Source organism: Trichechus manatus, unplaced genomic scaffold (assembly GCF_000243295.1).
Source record: "Trichechus manatus latirostris isolate Lorelei unplaced genomic scaffold, TriManLat1.0 scaffold00123, whole genome shotgun sequence".
Taxonomy (NCBI): Eukaryota; Metazoa; Chordata; class Mammalia; order Sirenia; family Trichechidae; genus Trichechus; species Trichechus manatus.
The window spans coordinates 1,155,352-1,176,715 of NW_004444059.1; positions in this window are offsets into that span (position 1 = coordinate 1,155,352).

The following is a 21,364-nucleotide window of genomic DNA, read 5'->3' on the forward strand; positions in this document are numbered from 1 at the left end:
GGACAGAGTAGAACTGTCCCATAGGGTTTCCAAGGAGCGGCGGGTGGATTTGAACTGCTGACTTTTTGGTTATCTGCTGAGCTCTTAAACACTATGCCACCAGGGCTCCAGACTGCCACATAGACATCCTAAATTTCTGCTCACTCACTGAGAGAAAACAGAGATGAAACTGAGATTCTGTCTGCCCCTACTGACCTTGGACCCTATCTACGAGGGACCTCCACTGAGTTCGATTCATGGTTAAGCCTTCCTACTGAGACCTCTCATTAAAGGTAAAAAGCTTGAAGTCCAAAGATTTGGACTCTAACCATTGAACTAATACTGTAATTGAAATCGTTAATTCTGATTCTCCAGTTTCAAATGAATGTTGTGATGGCTTGCTTGCCCGCCTTGCCATGATTACCTTGCAAAAAACTAAACAAGTTTGTAAAAATGGTGGTGTGGGTGTGGCAACATCAGACCTCCTTGTCTAACTTCACAAAGGGAGAGAAGAATTATTATCAGCATCAACAGACCCAAGGGTGATTGCTATGAGGTGGAGGTCAGACATATCTCCACCCTCCGACTTTTTTACCAATTCTAATACCAGCCATACCTCCCATGGCACTCTCTACTTTTCTGCTAGGTTTGATAATTCGTTGCAATGGCCACACAGAACTCACAGACCATACTCACAGTTATGGGGTTTATTAGGGCAGTAACAGGTTACAATTCAGGATCAGAAACGATTCAGGATACAGTTCTTTGGTCTGGACAGCTTCTTGGCCATGCCCGCAGGCAGGCCTTTCTCTGGTCCTTGTCCCCTTAGCCCCTCGGCCTGGACTCTTCCCTGCTCGGGCAAGTGTTAGAAAGCTCTTCAGTGTACCCTACTTCACCAGGAAGCCTCTGCTTGAAGGTGCTCAGCTCTCTTGCTCCCTGAGTCAGCAAGCCTAGCTCTGCCAACAAGTGCCTGGAGATACCCTACTCTGCCAGGAAGCTTCCTGCCTGAAGGTGCTCAGCTCCTTTGCTCCATGGGTTGGCACACCACTGTGACTGCCTTGCTCCATGGGCCGGGAAGCCCACTGTGCTGTCCCATGCTGGTCTGCTGGTTTTGAGGCCACCGTTTCTCTGCCGTCACTTCTTGCCATCTTGCGCCATCTCTAGTGTTACAGCTCTCTCTCTCTGTCTCCTGGGTCTATGAGGTTCTCAGCCTAGGGACCCTGGGCCCAAAGGACAGGTTCTGCTCCCGTCTCTTCTTCTTGGTGGTAGTGATGTCACCCCTGTCCACCTCTGAGATGGCTTATTTTAAGCCTACCAGAATGGCAAAACTGACCAATCCCCTCATTAGGGTTCCACACACCTTAGTTGCATGATCCCACCCCCCAGAAGGGTGCCATCCACCTTATTTGCATTATTAACAAGTTATCCAATCCCCTTGGTGGGCCACAAGCACCTCATTTGCATAGTCCCATCCAGTCATTTGGTGAGAGTTATAAGACCATGGCCAGAAAGGCTGTATAAAAGTGATCCAACACACCACAGGGTTTATGTATGTCAAACCTGAGTATTTCTATTTATTTTCTATGATTCTAAAATCCTACACTATTAAAATCGTTATCACAATTTATTAAGTGGCTGTTCAGTGCCAGGCACTGTGCTACCAGGTATTTACATATACTATTTCATTTTACTCCTCAATATCACCAACGAGGTAAGTACTATTATATTCCTATTTGCAGATGAGAAAACTGGGACTCCTAGAAGTTAAGTAACTTGCCCCAGGCCACCCAGCCAATAAGAAGCAGAGCTGGGATTCAAACCCAGATCTTCCTGACCTTAAAACTCATGGGCTTCTGTTGTATAGGATTTAATCTTAGAAAATTAATAGATGCTCAGGTTTGACATGCATAAACTCATTTAGTTTATTATAAGGTAGTCATGGAAAGGCATGCAAGTAAGACCTAACAGCATGCATTTAAAACCAGAGAGAATCAGAATTAACAATTACAATTTCAACGTTAGTTCAATGGTTAGAGTCCAAATATTTAGACTTCCGGCTTTTACCTTTAACAAGAGATCTCAGTAGCAAGGCTTAACCAAGGCTTGAACTCAGCAGAGGTCCCTCGTAGGCAGGGTTCAAAGTCAGAAGCGGCAGACAGAATCTCAGTTCCATCTCTGCCTTTTCTCAGTAAGTGAGCAGATATTTAAGGTTTATATGTGAATTTGTCACCGTGGCTCCACACGGTATCTGGAGGGCCAGTGTGACGTTAAAGACTAGTTATGTTATGTCTTTTTTCTGGGACTAAAGAGTAGCTGAAAGATGCATCTTCCCTTCAAGGTTAGAGATTAGGGAGGTTATTTAGATTGATGTTCTTTTCTTGAGTCACAGCACGCCAGGTCAAAGTGGACTTAAAGATTGTTTACATTCTTTACATATCTCACATGCTTCTGTGTTTCTATGTCCAAATTCAGAAACTTTCTAAATAACTCTTATGACTTATAGGTTCCTAATGACTTACGGTTAATGTTAGAGTGCTTCACAAATGTAGACATGTTTCTATTTTTAAGTTCATATTATGAGTACTTACACATATGTATTTTGAAAGCATAATAGTGACTTATACCTTACGGGATTTGAGATCATTGTAGAAACAGACAGAACAGCTTGCCATTAGGCTACCTGGTCCTTCTTCAAATATAGGTATTTGCTAAGCTGTTTGCCAAAAAGGTTGTGCAACATTGCAATTTTGTCAACAGTATGAGTCTTTGTATTTCATCTCTACTCTGACAGCAGAAGGTACGATTATTTTCCCACCTAATTTTGTAGATTTTTCAAACGTGAAAGTATAAACATCATTGTTCTTTTAGAGAATGGCTTTCAAAGACTTAACGGAAAGGATTAACTAACAAGATGTTTCAGAGAGAGTGGAAAGGCTTACCCTCAAATAATACTGTGGACGCTGCTGCTTATTCCTACAGCCTTGCTCTGATAACAAGGGCAGAGCTCACTTATTATGGATTCTTTCTCTGCCCAGATAATGCTATCATCCCTAACGTAAGGAGATTTTGTGATGTACTCAATCCTGATCAGATTTCAATGGCTTTGAAGCTCTTAGGCTTATTAGGATGTTCTAGGGCATGTGAGCTGCATCATAATGCAGTTTATTTGTAGTAATTTTTATTACATGAGGAATTCATATCCATCATCAAGAAATTAGGTAATAAAATAAGCCAGAAGTAAATGAAACACAGCCATAATTCTACTGAGATATATTACCTATTTTGCTGTTGTTGTTAGCTGCCAACTCATGGCTACTCCATTGTATGCAGAATGGAAATGCTCCATAGGGTTTTCAAGGCTGCGACCCAACCCTTCCCTTTGGGAGCAGATCCCCAGGCCTATTTTCTGAGGTGCCTCTGGGTGGGTTCGAACAGCCAACCTTCTGGCCAGTGGCTGAGCACTTAACCATTTGTGCTACCTAGAGACTCCTTTATCTATTTTATATTTTACATATACACGATTTTAGCATACAATTTTCTGTGAAATGATTTCTGCATTGGAGGTGTAGCATACCAAGTCAATAAAGATACTTTTATACCAAAAACCAAACTGCTTGCCTTCAAGTCAATTCTGACTTATAGGGACCCTATAGGACAGAGTGGAACTCTCCCCATAGTGTTTCCAAGGCTACCATCTTTACGTAAGCAGACGGCCAAATCTTTCTCCTGCGGAGTGGCTGGTGAGTTCAAACCTTTCTGTTAACAGCAGCGTGCTTAACCGCTGTGCCACCAGGGCTCCGATACTTCTATAATGTTTCTCTAACAGCTACATGGTGTTTCATTGTGCCATAATGTACTCAATACATTCTGTATGGTTGGATTTAGGTGGATTTCATCTTTTTGCTACAGTGTTGCAATGAACACTCTTAAATCTCTTACTCATATTCTTAGTCACTTTCTTAGGATAAATTTCTATAATTGCTCAGTCAGAAGGTATATGGTTTTTTAAAGGCTCTTGTCAATACTGATAAATTATCCACCACAAAGACTGTATCAGTTTATACTCCCCAAACTCTTGGACAACACTATATACAGTACTTAATTTTTCCCTGCCATCTTGATAAGAGTATTATCTCCTTTAGTTTTAATCTGTATTTCTATGGCTACAATTGCCCCTGGGTGGTGCAAATGGTTAAGCACTTGACTATTAGTGGAAAGGTTGGTGGTTCGAACCCACCCAAAAGTGCCTCAGAAGACAGGCTTGGTGATCTGCTTCTAAAGGTCACAGCCTTGGAAACCTTATGGGGCAGTTCTACTCTGCATACACAGGGTTGCCATGAATTAGAATCGACTGGACCGCAACTAACAACAACAACAACATGGCTGTAATGAAGTTAAGATTTTTTTCATATGTTTATTAATAAAATGCACTTATTTTAAACATCAGTTTGACCAATGCATATTTCCAACTTACCGTGTTTGGTTAGACTAGCTTCGATGGACCATGGAATCTGGAAGCTTTCCATTCTTGGAGTGATGTTTATGAACATGGCAGCCATGATGAGGACCTTGGAGAGAAAAAGATTACAGGAAGACATTTTTCTGCAAATAAGATTTTAATGTGCTGCTGTGACGGAAATTAAGTTAGTGTTGAAAGAAAAAATGGAGTCATAACTATTATCCTGTGTTTAACCTAAAAGACCTTTAGCAGCTGTGTGTTTTTGGAGTTCTGTGGAGATAACAGTTAACACACAAGTGAGGAGAGGACGCTGCTGACTTATTTACATGCCATTTCTATTTGTTGGCGGTTAAATCTAACAATCTGTTGCCAAATGTTACTTTCTTCTTCTCAGGAGAGTCACATATTTTAATTAGGCAAGGAGAGAGTGGGTTTTTCTACTGTCAGCCAGATGATATCTCTTGGCTAAGAAAGGAAATCATTAAAAATATTCAGGCCCGTTTAAAAGGTAGTTGTCTCTGTTTCCTGAAATGAAATACCTCAAGGAAGTCTTAACACAACAGTACTGTAAGAAAGACCTTGTATTTTTCTTATGGTTATTTCAGTAAACGCCTTCAGAATTATGAATCAGAGGCGGATAATACTAGAGTTTACAGCTACCTATGACTGAATAACATCAGCACAAGCCAGTGTATTTAATATACAATACTGAAAAATCATACCTAAGCCAATGCTTCCTTTAAAAGCCACATTTATGGTTGACAGGGTAAAATTAAAGATCACACCTAAGTCTTCTTCTCAGTAGCAACTGTATTTTTAAGATGTGCAACTTTAATGTTTATTCATTCACTTATCTGTTTATTTAAAAAACCTGGTTTTTAGTGTCTACTTTATGCCAGAGACCGTACTAAGCAGTGAAGATAGTAAGATAAGGTACCGGTTCAAAAGGAAATTATTTCTGGAGAAAATTGTCAGATAGATGAACAACTCTAATATAAAACATGAAGTAAATGCTGAGAAAGAGAGAAACAAAATGTTAAGTGGGTCTAGAGTATATAAAATTCAAACAAGTGAAAACACACACGTTAAACTGTGCTATTAAAGGTGGTATACCCGCAGGGTAGATTGATCTGAAGAGAACCGGGCCTCTGCTTGCCTTGTGCCTCCAAAGAGTCCTGTCCCTGAACTCTTGTCTGGTGTCTACTGAAGTTTCTAGACCTCCTGAGCGCTGAGTGCTGGTCTGATAGCCTGGATTCTGTACAGCATCAACCCCCAGTCCCCCACTGCTGTGCTCACTCCCTCCCTGGGCAGGCCCCTCCTGCTGAAGCCCCTTGGCATTAATGCCTTGCCTAAGTGACTACTTCTTCAGATGACTCTCCCGTTTGGAATGTAGGGGCTGCCTCTGCCCTCCCTCCAAGCCCCTGTGCCATTTCAGGGACAGTGAGTGTGAAGAAGCCTTGTTTCCAAGCTTAGTACATGATATCATAGGAACTCTTCTGTTTCCTAGGTTTTGTCAAGTTCAGTCATACTCCAATACATGCCTATCTGGGTTGAGAGAACCCAACTTTAAAAGATATTTAAGCACCCTACTTTGTGGACAGTAGTTCCTGGGTGGCACGAATGGTTAAGCACTCAACTACTAACCAAAAGGTTGGTGGTTTGAGCCCATCCAGAGACACCTCTGAAGAAAGTCCTGGTGATCTGCTTCCAAAAGGTCAGAACCATGAAAAACCTATGCAGCACAATTCTACTCAGAAAACAAAAAACATGGGGTTGCCATGAGTAGGAATTGACTCCACGGCAACTGCTTTGGTTTGGTTTTACTTTGAGGGCAGTGGTGGTTCAGTGGTAGAATTCTTGCTTTCCATGCAGGAGACCAGGGTTTGATTCTCGGCCAATGCACTTCAAGTGCAGCCACTATCTCTCTGTCAGTGAAGGCTTGTGTGTTGCTATGATGCTGAGAAGGTTTCAGCAGAGCTTCCAGACTAAGAAACACTAGGAAGAAAGCCGTGATGATCTACTTCTGGAAATTGGCCAGCGAAAACCCTGTGGATCACAATGGTCTGATCCTGTTGCGTGTGGGGTCGCCATGAGTTGGGAACCAGCTCAACAGCAGTTAACAACAACAACAACTTTGGCTTAGGAGGCGTTTCTTTGCTTTTATGAGGACCAATTTGGATTCAGGAGCCTGGTGAGCTGGTGAATGCCAAGCAAGCTGAGCCACCATGCTGTCTTCTCCACAGTTGTGTTTATTGGTTTGTCTTAGGAGGTCTTCTCTTGGAGCATTGCTGGCTTCTCGTTTACAATAATGATTGTCTTGTGGATCATTTTTATTGATTTATCTTGTCTTTTTTATTTACATTAAAACTTCACATATCTAAGCATTGAGTGTTATATGCATGATTTATTTGTTGACTGAATGAAGTCATTGTATACTGTTAACGTTAGTGGTAATTACATGTTCAATGCAATTACTATGAAGAGAGTCTATAGCTTTCATCACATTCTCAAAGGTGTCAGTGATCCCCGAAAGGTTATGTTGACTTTCAGCCCTCTGGAGACAGGGAAGAGAGGGTTTTCAGAGAGGCAGAAGCTCCTCAGAAGCACTGTAATCACACCAATATGGCAGCCATCTGCTCTTCCAGGTCAGCTCTGGCTAGGCTTCTGAAGAATTGTTACATACATTTAGGTTGCCGCCTGTGAGTTGTTGCTCTTATATTCTTTGATTAAAACTTAACAATACAAAATTGCCACTATTTGACCATTTTTTACTTACAAAAATCCAAAGGCAAGTGGTTCAACCCAATATATAAAACTAAAGACTTAGTTTGAGCCCTTTTGGCAAATAAAATATAAATTCCTCTTTAAATGCATTTGTGACTTAATCACTTTTGGTCAAGGCTGTGATGCCAAATATTTAGTTTGTTGTTAAAAGAGAACAGCCAACCTTCTCTTTAAGGAGCCCAGTAGTTGACTCTTTTGGACAAGACCCTAACGGTGAGCAGCACTACTCCTGTGCTCCAGGGCCAGCTGGAACAGATGCTTGGGTTGAACGCTAAGCAAAGATAATTATTTCAAGTCAAAGCCCTACTGGGTTTTGCCAACAGGAATATAACACGCAACAGCTAGGAAATGCTCTGTCCATTGTACTTTGCAACTACCTGGCTCCTACAAGAGTACTTTCCACACTTTATAGCCCTGTGATTAGACAGGTGAGAGGAAACAGGAGATGGGGCCAAAGAAATGCAACACCAGTGATTAAGGGGCTAGAACATTGTTCCTTTGAATAAGGATAAAGGGCCTGAAGTTCTTTAGTCTGGAAAAGGGAAGGATTGAAGGGAATTTAATAGCTATCTCCTATTTAAGGCATTATTAGGATCACTGCCTTGGCTCTCTACCTCAACAGAGGTCTGACTAAGGGGGGAATGGCTTCTTAATTGTTATGGTAACTAAATATAGAAGATACTAGGTATTACGGCTTGAATTGTGTCCCCCCAAAACATGATTTGGACACCTAACCCCTATACTTGTGGATGTAATCCCATCTAGGAATAAGGTTTTCTTTGTTATGTTAATGAGTCCATTATCAGTGTAGGGTGTATCTTAAACCAATCGCCTCTGAGATAATAAAAGGAAACGCAAATGGGGGAAGGCAGATGCCATACCACATGAAGATTGTCAAGGAACCAAGGAACAGAAAGCTGAAACAAGGACTTACCTCAGAGCTAACAGAGAGAGAAAGACTCTCCCTAGAGCTGGCGCCCTGAATTTGGACCAGTAGCCTCTTAAACTGTGAGAAAGTGAATTTTTGTCCATTAAAGTCACTCACTTGCGGTATTTCTGTTATAGCAGCACTAAGAAACTAAGATACTAGGTGATGTTTAAAAACGTCTTTCCCTAAAGAATTGGGTAGAATCTTAGCATCATACATTCAAGATACCATCTCTCTGACTCATCCTTTACCTCTAACTAGTAGGAATAAATGTCTAATAGTGATCTTTAGGTATCAGGAACAGACTGGTGGGAGGCAGTTTATGGGGCTGAAAGATTTTTATGTTGTCCCTTAAGTTGAATGATGCTAGAGATAAGAGTCAGTCCTGGCTGTTAGTAAAATCAGAAAATCTCTGTGAATATTTTTTTACCTGCCAATGGAAGATGAATCTGGAAAATGCCATCATAATATTTTAATTTATATCCATATACAATAATCTAATTCTCCTCAGTACTTTGGGAGGATGTCATTAAGGTGTTTTTCCCCCCTTTGTCAAAGACTGAATAATCCTGTACTATAGTGTTTCTTAAACTTGAGCATGCATAAGAATCACCTGCAGAGTTTGTGTTAAGACATGGATTCATGCCCACTCACCCTCCACTCCTGGATTCTGGCTCAAAAAGTCTGGAGTGAGGTCAAGAATTTGCATTTCTAACTAACTCCCAGGTGATGCTGTTGCTGTTAGCCTGTGGCCCACACTTTGAGTAGTACTGCTGAGATAGACTTTTGAGTGTCTGCCCCATCCATGAACTCCTGTTCTGACAACTTCCCTTCCTTTTCCAGAGTACCGGGTTCCTGTGTCTGTGTGTGTACCCATGACCCCTGCAATAGCCTGTTAAACCATAGGAGGATGCCTGAACCAGGCTAGACCCATCAAATTTTCTCTCTTGGGAACTTGGAATTGGGATTCAGAGACACTAGATTCTGTTTGGGTGCATGAACTGAGTGGCGTAGGTGCTAAGCTCTGGGGTGGCCATCTTCTGCCATGTGCTTGGAGAAACAGAGAAAGCCAGTCTGCAGGAGCATAGGTAGGAAGAAACAGACCTGCCGAAAGGATCAGAGATGAGAGAGAATAATTATAACTAACACTCACTGAGTGCTTACCATGTGTCAGGCAGTATTTTTTTTTTTTTTAATTTTCAGTGTCAAATTTTAAATAAATTTTTATTGGGAATAATTTTAAATTTATAGGACAGTTGCAAAAATAGTGCAGAGTTGCCATATACCTTTTACTCAGTTCCTCCTAATGTTAATATCTTAAATAATGTTAATACATTTGCCAAAACTAAGAAATTAATACTGGTATATTACCGCTGATTAAATTTCAGACTTTATTTGGATTTCAGTAGTTTTTACACTAACATCCTTTTTCTGTTCCAGAACCCAATCCAGGATAACTCACTGCATTTAGTCAGCATGTCTCCCTAGAGATGGGTCCATGCATCTTCTTACTTATAGAAGATGATGGGGAAAATATTCTATTAAACGTTGGTTGTAATATTTGTATTGGGCCTCATAATTGACAACATGTACTCATTAACATTAAACATATAATACCTTTGAATCCCTCTCAGTAATGGTAAATGCAAAGACAACTTCTCCTTATTCTGCTTATATCTGGGAAACTCTGTTAACCATCCCCTGCCCAAGGTAGAAGTTGTAACTTTTTCAGAAGACTGTTGAAGGAATAGGCTGCTTTCAGAAATGATTTTCTCCAAATGGTTACAGAAGCATCTGGCAACTTTGTGAATTACTGATTTTTATTTTTTACTAGTTTTATCTGGTCTACTTTCCTCACTGTCCCCCATCACCATCCAGGTGAGGTAGCTAGTGAGTGGTCGTGGGTCCTCACCTGCCCTACCTGCTACTGTGTGAAGTGAGTCTCATCCAACTCTGCTCCATGTGGCAGCTGACAAAATAAGGTTACCTTGGTCACTCTCACACTCCCCCATACACCAGCAAGTGTGTGTGACAGCCTGAAAGGAATGGTGTGCATTAATCATGATTATCATAGCTAACATTTAAGCATTTACCTTGTGGCAGGCAATATTCTAAGCAGTTTACATTTGTTAAACCAATCCTCATAAACCTACTCACAAGGTAAAACTAGACGCCTGTGCACCAACTCCGACTCACCAGCAACTCCAAGTGTGTCAGAGTAGAACTGTGTTCCATAGGGTTTTCAATGGGTGATTTTTTGGAAGTAGGTCATATATGAAGAATATTCCCCATTTACAGATGAAAAAACTGAGGCAAAAGAAGTTGAGTAACTTGTAAGCATCATGTAGCTAGAAGGTGTCATGGTAAGCGTTTGATCCCAGGCCATCACGATCACTATCTTAAACATTGTCTCTCCTGGAGCAGCTGGTTAAACACTCGGCTGCTAACCAAAAGTTTGGCAGTTTGAACCCACCAGATGCTCCACAGGAGAAAGATGTGGCAGTCTGCTTACATAAAGATTTCAGCCTTGGAAACCCTATGGGGCAGTTCTACTCTGTCTTATAGGGTTGTGATGAGTCGGAATCAACTTGAAGGCAAGTGGATGGGTTTAACAAACAGAAATTTATTCTCTCACAGTTAGGAGGCTAGAAGTCTGAATTCAGGGTGCCAGCTCCAGGGGAAGGCTTTCTGTCTCTGATGGCTCTGAGGGAAGGTCTTTGTCATCAATCTTCCCCTGGTCTAGGAGCTTCGCAGCACAGGGACCTCGGATCCACAGGAAGTGCTCCGCTCCTGGCTCTTCTTGCTTAGTGGTAATGAGGTCCCTCTCATTCCTGCCTCTGGGAAGACTCATTTCAAGTCTAGTGGGATAACAAAACTTACCAATCCCTTTGGTGGGCCACAATTACCTTATTTGCACGTTCCCGCCTAACCACTTTGGGTGGGAGTTACAAGACCATGACGAGAAAGGCCATACAAAAGCAATCTATCGCACATTAGGATTTACGACACATAGGATAATCAGTCACATCAGATTACAAAATGGTGGGCAACCACACAATACTGGGACTCATAGCCTAGCCAAGTTGGTGTACATATTTGGGGGACACAATTCAATCCATAACAGAGAACACCAAACCCTCCTGTTCTAACTCTCACCCCAAGATAATTAGAAATGTAATATGATGGAGAAATTTCTATCCTGATTGCAACTGGTTTGTGAATTTCATTATAAAGGGACCTACTTTTGTTGAGAAGATGTTGTGGTAGCTTGCTTTGGTGAGGAATCCAGGCCTTCTGTGTTTGGGGAAGGTTTGCTGGCTCAGTGGTTTTAGAAAATCAGAGTGTGCATTGAGGTGGGAGTGGTGGGAGGCAAGGGGTGGGTGAGGGTGATGGCTGTTGTGTGTGAAATTAGGATAGAAAGGTGCTCACTTTGGAAAGGGAAGGCAGAGGCAAGGCAAGAGAGGCTGGGTAGCAGCAGGGAAGGGTGTGCTCTGGAGAGAAAAATGCAAGAGGGAGATTTTTAAGTGAAATGATGTGTGCTGCGCAATGTGATCCCTCTTGTGACCACCCGTATCTTCAGTACCCTAACAGAGTATCAAAATGCTGAAAATGATTGGCTTTTTTGGTGAAACCTGGTAAAAGGATATTCTATCTATCTATCTATACGTTGTTGTGTGCCGTTGAATCGAGTCCAACTCATAGCGACCCTATAGGACAGAGTAGAACTGCCCCATAGTGTTTCCTAGGCTATAACCTTTATGAGAGCAGACCACCAGGTCTTTTCTCCCATGGAATGGCTGGTGGGTTTGAACCGCCAGCCTTTCAGTTAGCAACTGAGTGCTTAACTATTGCGCCACCAAGGGTCTTTCTTTCCCTCTCTATATATTTTTCCTTCAGGGCCAAGACAGAACCAGACTATACGGACACAGGTAGGCTGACATCTATGTCCCAGAAGGATGCAAGTAAGAGAAAATGCATACACCAAATTTCTAATTTTCTGTAATACACCTACATTCCTTCTGTAATAATATAAACCCATTGCCATTGAGTCAGTTCATGGTAACCCCATGTGTTACAGAGTAGAACTGCTCCAAAGGGTTTTCTTCAATGTAATCTTTATGGAAGCAGATTTACAGGCCTTTCTTCCCGGGTGCCTTTGGGGTGGGTTTGAACCACCAACCTTCATGTTAGTAGCCAAGAGCAAACCACTTGTGCCATCCAGAGACTTTGTAATAAATAACAGCTACTTAAAAAGAAAAAGGATTCTAATAAGCATGAAGTCAGGGGATGGTGGCCAAAATTCTAGTCTTTGTCTGGGCTTTGCCTCACTGCACCTTTGGGGTAAGAGTGAGACCTTTTCTGGGCCAGCTTTCTGCTTCCCTCTGATACGCCACAGGATTCTCTCATGAAGGTCAGAACCACAATTCGTTTCTTTGTGCCCCTACTTTTTCTTCCATGATGCCTCGGCTCTCCTAAATAGCCCGTTTCGCCCAGAAGAGAGTCTTTTCTTACTTCTCTTCCCTTGGGAATCTTTCTTCCTACCACCAAGCTGCAGCTGCCCCTTTGGGTGGTACCCACTGGGCTGCTCTGCCTCCATCCACCCCCAGTGACAGGGTCCTGACTAAAATTGTAAGCTGGCCTGCTGTTTCGTGCCTCCTTACTCTGTGCAGCAATTACAAGGACTGAGCCCATGGCTCCTCCTCCCCCAGCTGCCAGGCCCACCCCTCTCTTCCCCTTTGGGAGTGTCAGGCACTCACTCTGCCCTTCCTTGTTCTGAAGAGAAGAGCTTCTGTCCTGCAGTGGCCTTGGCTGCAGTTGGGGCCACTTCCCTGGATCTCCCCAAACAGGCTGGTTGTTCTCTGAAGTGGAAGGGGGAAAAAATACATTAACTTACTTGTAAAATGATGTGCTTAAAATTATATGTATTTCTAGATCTGCAAATTCATAACCTGACGAATAAACTGAACATGTGGAAAACAAAATTAATATACTGAAAACACAGTATAATTACGAAAATAGGCAGTTTCCAAGATAATCACCCACTCGCCAAGCTGACACAGGCAGCTGCAGCACCAAAACAGACAGTCGACTCAGGCGGCTCTAGAGGAGCTTTTCACCACCGAACACCCCATACTCATCAGAGATCTCAGGTTAAGTGGCCCCTTCGACATGCTCCGATATTCCTAAAGTTAGACGCTTGGGAGCATAGGACAGGGTTATGTATACAACATCCTCCCTTGGGAATCTGAGTCCTCCAACTCTGGCACTGCAATACTGAAGGATGAGATGTGATCGGGACAGTGGCTTTCTTCCCTGACAAATGAAGAGCAGAGTGTAACAGCACAGCCTTCTCAACAATGCCATGGAAGTATTTGAAAAAAAATGACAGTAAATGTTCCATCTGAGTCAAATGTTTCATTCAGGTGGCCATGGGATGGGCTTGGGAGTTGTTTTCAGACAAAACTTTTCTCTTGACTCAGGCTGGGAAATGTATCTTCTTTTCTCCTTTTTCTCTCTGTCTACATCTTCTTTCCTTTCCATGCCTTTGTTTTGCTTTCCTTATTTTGTTTTTCCCCTTCTTCTTCACGCTAGACCTGCAGATGGTATTCATAAGCATTTATCTTCCTGCAGGTAGTACTCAGGGAACTTTGGCAGAATGGTTATCATTATGATAGGTATGTATAGCGCTTACACAGAAATGCAAGGAAGGATGAGAGCAAAGGCAAAGAGGACATGGGTTAGAAAAAGCAATAAAAATTTCTATTTAGATGTTTTAAAATGTTCGTAGGTGGAGGAAAAAAAAAAAAACAAAGGCAAAATCCCATAAAAAATGAGACCACAAGAGAAAATTTCCCAGCAAAGCTTATATGTGATCTTAAGGATTTTGATTAAGATAACTTTTGTACTAATTTGAGCTTCAGGTAATGAAATAAGTTGATTCTACAAAATTTTGGACAAGTAGTCCTGCAAACTGTCAAGATCATCAAAAACAAGGAAATTCTGAGAAACTGTCACAGCCAAGAGAAACCTAGGCATGACTACTAGGCATGTAATGTGGTATCCTGGGTGGGATCCTAGAACAGAAAAAGGACATCAGGTCGAAATTAAGGAAATCTGAATAATATATAGACCAAAGTTAATAATGTAACAAAGTTGGTTTATTAATTGTGACAACTATACCATACTAATATAAGATGTTAATAATAGGGGAAGTTGGGTCCGGGGCATATGGGAACTCTTTGTAACTTTTCTGTAAATTTAAATCTCTTCGAATATAAAAAGTTTATTTAAAAAGTAAAAAATAAAATTTAAATTAAAAAAAGAAAAAAGTTGAGTGACATAATGAAGTTAGAGGCTGAATATGTTCTTCTGGTTGCGCAAGAGACCAACCAGGGTTCATGTAACCATAGAGGAACATGGGCTTTATGTAGGGAGTTGGGTCAATCCAATTCCAATTCTATTCCACTTCTGCTCTGTTCTGACACCAGCTGCAAATGAAATACAGGTAGTCCCCGCCTTATGACACATTTGAGTTACTGTGAACTGCACTTACGACCATCTGGTTTTTTTTTTTTCATAATTTTTTTTTTAATTTTACTTTAGATGAAGCTTTACAGAACAAATAGTTTCTCATTAAACAGTTAGTACACACGTTGCCCTATGACAATGGTTAACAACCTCACAACACATCAACACTATCCTTACTCAACCTTGGGTTCCCTGTCGCCACCATCTGTTTTTTTTAAAATGATCTGTGTATTTTTATATGTATGTATATATTAAAATATATCTGTAAGTTTATATGTAATGTTTTCAACCCCCAAAGACAAAAAAAATCAGATTTATAAAGACACTGATAATAAAAGGCAGATAATAATTAAAAAAAAAAGGGTGTTCAACTTACGTCAGAACCAACTTATGATGGCATCGTCGAAAAAGAACCCTGTTGTAAGATGAACACTACCTGTACTTCCTCCTCTGACTCTAACCACCCATAGCTAGGTCAGACCACAAAAGTTAAAGGGCACAGTTCTCCAGACTGCTAAGCCTGCCCAAGACTTCAGATACCAGTTGTAAGCTTGGGGGTCCCTATGACACCTTCACTTCCTACCTACTGACTACAAGTTTGGGGGTTCCCCTTACCCCCTCAAAATACCATCTGTATGCTTGGGAGTCCTAAGACCCTCCTCACTTCTGACCTGCTGGCTCCCATTTCCCCTCGGGTTCAATAATTCCCTAGAACAACTCATAGAATTCAGGTAAGCATATTTAGGATTACAGTTTTATTATAGCATAAAGGATACAAATGAAGAGACACATAGGGTGAAGTCTGGGAGAGTTTCCAATGCAGAGCTTCTGTAATCCAAAGGATGTGCTGCCTTCCCATGTGCATCAATGTCTTTCACCAACCAGGAAGCCCATGGAACTTCCATGTCCAGAGCCTTTACTGGGACCTCATTACGTAGGCATGATGGATTGAATCATTGCCCACATTGCCCTCTGCTGAGGTCAGCTGATATCGCATGGCTGATATCTTCTTGGCCTAGTCTGCCGCCATAGAAGAGTTACCTCGTTGGAATAACTTTTTAGGTTGGTGTGGTCTGGAGTCTCATCAAAGACACTTCAACCACTGGAGATATTCCCAGGTTTTAGAGGTTATCTCATGTAACCTCAGCTTCCTTTTCACTTGTTGAAGGTAAATTTTCTCCTTGGGAGCTGAGCCCTGAAGAAGCAGGCTAACTCTTCCAGTGAGGGCCTTCTCATTTCATGCCAGGAACAAATGAGGGGAATTTATGTAGGGAATTGGGTCAATCCAGTTCCAATTCTGTTCCACTTCTGTTCTGTTCTGACATCAACTGCAAATGGAGTACACGTAGTCCCCGACTTACGACGTATTCTAGTTTCATGCCAGAAACAAATGAAGGGAATTTATGGTTTTGACCATAAGTGTTCTTGGCATGGGCTTCTGTCCACCAAATCACTGAAGGCTGGGAGGGTCTCCTGAATATGTAGCAAGGGAAAGCAGTCAATTCAACAGTGTAAAGGTTAGATTGTCCTGGAGCAAGGAGCAGAGAGGCACTTATGCTACCTCAAGATATGGGGAATTGCAGTTAGAATACTAGAGATAATAAGGAACTAAGTCACATGGCTAGGTGTCACAGACACCCAGATATGATAAAACAACCATTCTCCAGGAAGACCTGTGACCAGAGGTTGCTCAGATGCAGAACCACTCCAGGGTGGCAGGCAACAGGTTTTCCGGTCTTCACTCGAGTGCTCTCCTAGTCCTGGGACTCGGTGCCTCACTCTTCCTTTGCTCGTCTTTGTGCACCAACTTATTTTTTCTTTCCTTAGCAGCTAACTGATTTGCTTCACAACATGGCAGCTTGCTTTTCCCAGAGCCAGAGATCGGGGTGTGGGGTGGGGCAGAAAATCTCCAAGACAGAAACCATAGTTTTTTGTAATTCAGTCTCAGAAGTGAGATATCATCATGTCTGCCATATTTTATTGGTGCCACTGACTAGCCCTGGTAAAATGTGTTTCCCATTTTCACACTACACAAGAGTGTAAATACCAGGAGGCAGAGACCGCTGGGGGCCAACTTGGAGGCTGGCTACCATATCATTTCTAGGAGCACTGGATATTTTCTGTCCAGTACACTTGACATCTGGTAACCGTTTCCACCCCTTTCTATGCTCCCTCCTGTATCACGGGAGCTAGAAACCTGGGAACTACATTTTTCAGGCTCCCTTCCCAGCCAATGAGATGAATTCACCTAATATTTGGGAGGCAGGAGGAAGTGAAAACCATTCATCCTTAGCATCAGTGGTGGCTGCCATATGGGCTTCATTGGATGCAAGGTTTTCAATGTCCAGACAGACTTAGCATTCTGCTCCCAGCCACTGGCTTTAGCACCGAAGGACAAGTTGATCTCAGCAGTGTCTTCCTCAGGTTTCTGACCTCTTGTTGGCAACAGCAGCTTCTTGAACCCGGATTTTGTTATGAACAAAACAACTTATTGGCAACCTATCCCCCTGCTTCTTTTCTTTTTTTTTTTTAAATTGTAATAAAATATATACAACAAAAATTTTTAACCATTTTTAAACGCACAACTCAGTAGTATCAATTACATGCATCATGCTGTGCTATTAACACCACTATCTATTTCCAAAAGTTTTACATCAACCCAAACAGAAACTCAGTTCACTTTTAGCAATAACTTCCATTCCCTCCTCCACCCAGCCCCTGGTTACCACCCATAAACTTTTCTCTATGCATTTGCCTGGAAGCCCTCCGACGTTTGATCTTCCAGTCCTCCTAACAGTTTTGTAAGCACATAGTTCTCTGTAGTAAATCTCTTTTTGCTTGCCTACCAAGAGGTATTTCTATTTCCCTGGTCTGGGAGAAATAAGAGTAGTTAATGGTTAAATATATAGACCCTTGAATCAGACTGCCTCTTCAAAGTGTATCTCTACTACTTATTTGCTGTGTGGTATTAAACAAGTTACCTAATCTTTTTAAACTTCAGGTTGTTCATCTATAAAATAGAGATAATAACTGCACCTATGTCACAGGGATGCTATGAGGGTTAACATGCTGAGATAATACACAAACAACATTAGCATGTACCTGGAACATAGTAAATATATGATAACCAAAGAACCAGTTGCTATGTGGTTGATTCTGACTCATGGTGACCCCATGTCTATCAGAATAGGACTGTGCTCCATAGAGTTTTCAATGGCTGATTTTTCAGAATTAGATCACCAGGACTTCCTTCTGAAGTGCCTCTGGGTGGACTCAAATCACCAACCTTTTGCTTAACAGCCAAGCACATTAACCTTTTCACCACGCAGGGGCCAAGCATATAGTAATTGTGCATTACTGATATTATTACTGCTGCTAAAGTGGCAGGGCAGAGTGAGATCCTAACCCCCTAAAGCCCACACAAGAGTGCTTTCAGGGAAGACACGGACAAGCTCAAGCTCTCCTCTAAGTGGAATAAGCATGTGGTCATTAGAATTAACCCTGGTGGCCCAGTGGTTAAGAGCTATGGCTGTTAACCAAAAGGTTGGCAGTTCAAATCCACCAGCCACTCCTAGGAAACCCTATGGAGCAGTTCTACTCTGTCTTACAGGGTCACTATGAGTCGGAATTGATGCAATGGCAATGGGTTTAAGCTTGGGGTTTAAGCATAGAATTGGAAGTTTAACGGAGGGCAGCTCAGCACTGCTGCTGCTGGAGGGGAGCCAAGGAGAGCAGACACAGGCCAGGTGGCCACTTAGAGCAGGCTAGGCTCGACTCACTAAAGCCTGTGTCTTTAAACAGATGACCTCATGTGCTCACATGCTTGAAACACATAAAAACCACTATAAGTAAATGTAACCAGTCTGTCTACCAGTGACTGGGAAACCTAGCAAGGTGTGGACAGGATAAGGCTTCCTCTATTTGATTTAAAAGACGGTTCAGCCCATGAAGCAGAGAAACACAGACGGAACTCACATACTCCTTCTAAATCCAAGAGCCAAGATAGGCCATCTGAACCCTCAGTGAGGAAACAATTCGGGCTGCTCTCATGAATCTCTGTGTGCCTTTTCGGGTGTAGTGTATCCTCTTCTTCCTACACATGGCTGCACAGAGGCGGCTGTAATGAGAAGCAGGTGGATTGCTCAGTTTGGAGAGTCTTCAGTAATTGGGTTATTTGGTAAAAGAGCAAGAAAAAGACTGTAACTTTTCTTTCATTTTTGAGATTTATGTTGTATTAGAGCAGGAGGAAGCAAGAAGAGCAATTAAAAGAATTCAAATTTCTGTCATTTGCATTCTGTAGAGAACTATCAAGTTCCAGACAAAGGAAATATAATCGTTATATTAAATGGCAGCAGGAGTTCTTAACCTGGGTTCTAAGTATCCCTTTGAGGGTTTGTGAATCACTCTGAAGTTAGATGTGGAACTTTTTCTGTGAGAATGAGGCCTTAGAGCTTTCAAAATATTCACAAGAGAATGTTCTTGTCAGGAGCCAGCCACTCTGTTCTAATTCATAGTGACCCTGTGCCACCCACTCTGTTCTAACTCATAGCGACCCTGTGTACGACAGAACAAAACACTGCCCACTCCTGCACCATCCTCACAATTGTTGCTATGTCTGAGCCCAGTTACAGCCACTGTGTCAATCCATGTTGCTGAAGGTTTTCCTCTTTTTTTGCTGACCCTCTGCTTTACCAAGCACGTTGTCCTTCTTCAGGGACTGGTCCCTCCTGATAACATGTCCAAATTAGGTGAAACGAAGTCTTGCCATCCTCGCTTCTAAGGAGCATTCTAGCTGTACTTCTTCCAAGACAGGTTTGTGTGTTCTTCTGGCAGTCCACGGTATACTCATTATTCTTCACCAACACCGTAATTCAAAGGCATCAATTCTTCTTCAGTCTTCCTTATTCATTGTCCAGATTTTGCATGTATATGAGGCGACTGAAAACACCAGGGCTTGGGTCAGGTGCACCTTAGTCCTCCAAGTGACATCTTTGCTTTTCAACACTTTAAAGAGGTCTTTTGCAGCATATTTGCCCAATGCAATACGTCCTTTGATTTCTTGACTGTGGTTTTTATGGGTATTGATTGTGGATCTAAATAAAATGAAATCCTTGACAACTTCAATATTTTCTCTGTTATCATGATGTTGCTTTTTGGTCCAGTTGTGAGGATTTTTGTTTTCTTTATGTTGAGGTGTAATTCATACTGAAGGCTGTAGTCTTTGATCTTCATCAGTAAGTGCTTTAAGTCCTCTTTGCTTTCACCAAGCAAGATTGTGTCATCTGCATATCAAAGGTGGTTAATAAGTCTTCCTCCAACCCTGATGTCGAGTTCTTCTTCATATAGTCCAGCTTCTCAGATTATTTGCTCAGCATACAGATTGAATAAGTATGGTGAAAGGATACAACTCTGACCCAGACCTTTCTTGATTTTAAACCATGCAATATCCCCTTGTTCGGTTTGAATGACTGCCTTTTGATCTATGTACAGGTTCTGCATGAGCACAATTAAGTATTCTGGAGTTCCCATTCTTTCAATGTTATCCATAATTTGTCATGATTCATAAAGTCAAATGGCTTTGCATAGTCAATAAAACACAGGTAAACATCTTTCTGGTATTCTCTACTTTTAGCCAAGATCCATCTGACATCAGCAATGATATCCCTCCTTCCAAGTACTCTTCTGAATCCAGGTTGAATTTCTGGCAGGTCCCTGTTGAGGTACTGCTGCAACGATTTTTTAATTATCTTCAACAAAATTTTACTTGGGTATATTAATGATATCATTCAGTAACTTCTGCATTCTGTTGGACCACTGTTCTTTGGAATGGGAACAGATATGGATCTCTTCCAGTCAGTTGGCCAGGTAGCTGTCTTCCAAATTTCTTGGTGTAGACAAATGAGTGCTTCCAGAGTTGCATCCGTTTGTTGAAACATCTCAGTTGGTATTGCATCAATTCTTAGAGCCATGTTTTTTGCCAACGCCTTACAGTGCAGCTTGGACTTCTTCCTTTAATATCATTGGTTCTTGATCCTATGCTACCTCCTGAAATGGTTGAACATTGACCAATTCTTTTTGGTACAGTGACTCTGTATTCCTTCCATCTTTTTTTCATGCTTCCTATGTCATTCAATATTTTGCTCACAGAATCCTTCGATACCGCAACTTGAGGCTTGAATTTTTTCTTCAGTTCTTTCCACTTGACTAATGTTGAGCATGTTCTTCCCTTTTGATTTTCTAATTTCAGGTCTTTGCACATTTCATTATATTACTTCACTTTGTCTTTTTAAGCTGTCCTTTGAAATCTTATGTTCATCTCTTTTACTTCATCATTTTTTCTCCTTCTTTAGCTACTCTATGTTCAAGAACAAGTTTTAGAGTCTCTTCTGACATCCATTTTGATCTTTCTTTTTTGTGTGTGTTTTTAATGATCTTTTGCTTTCTTCTTGTATGATGTCCTTGATGTCGTTTCACAATTCATCTTGTCTTCAGTCATTAGTGTTCAATGCAGCAAATCTATTCTTGTGATGGTCTCTAAATTCAGGTGAGATATACTCAAGGTTCTCATGGACTTGTTTTAATTTTCTTCATCTTCAACTTGAACTTGCATATGAGCAGTTGATGGTCTGATCTGCAGTCGGCCCCTGGCCTTGTTCTGACTGATGATGTTGAGCTTCTCCATTGTC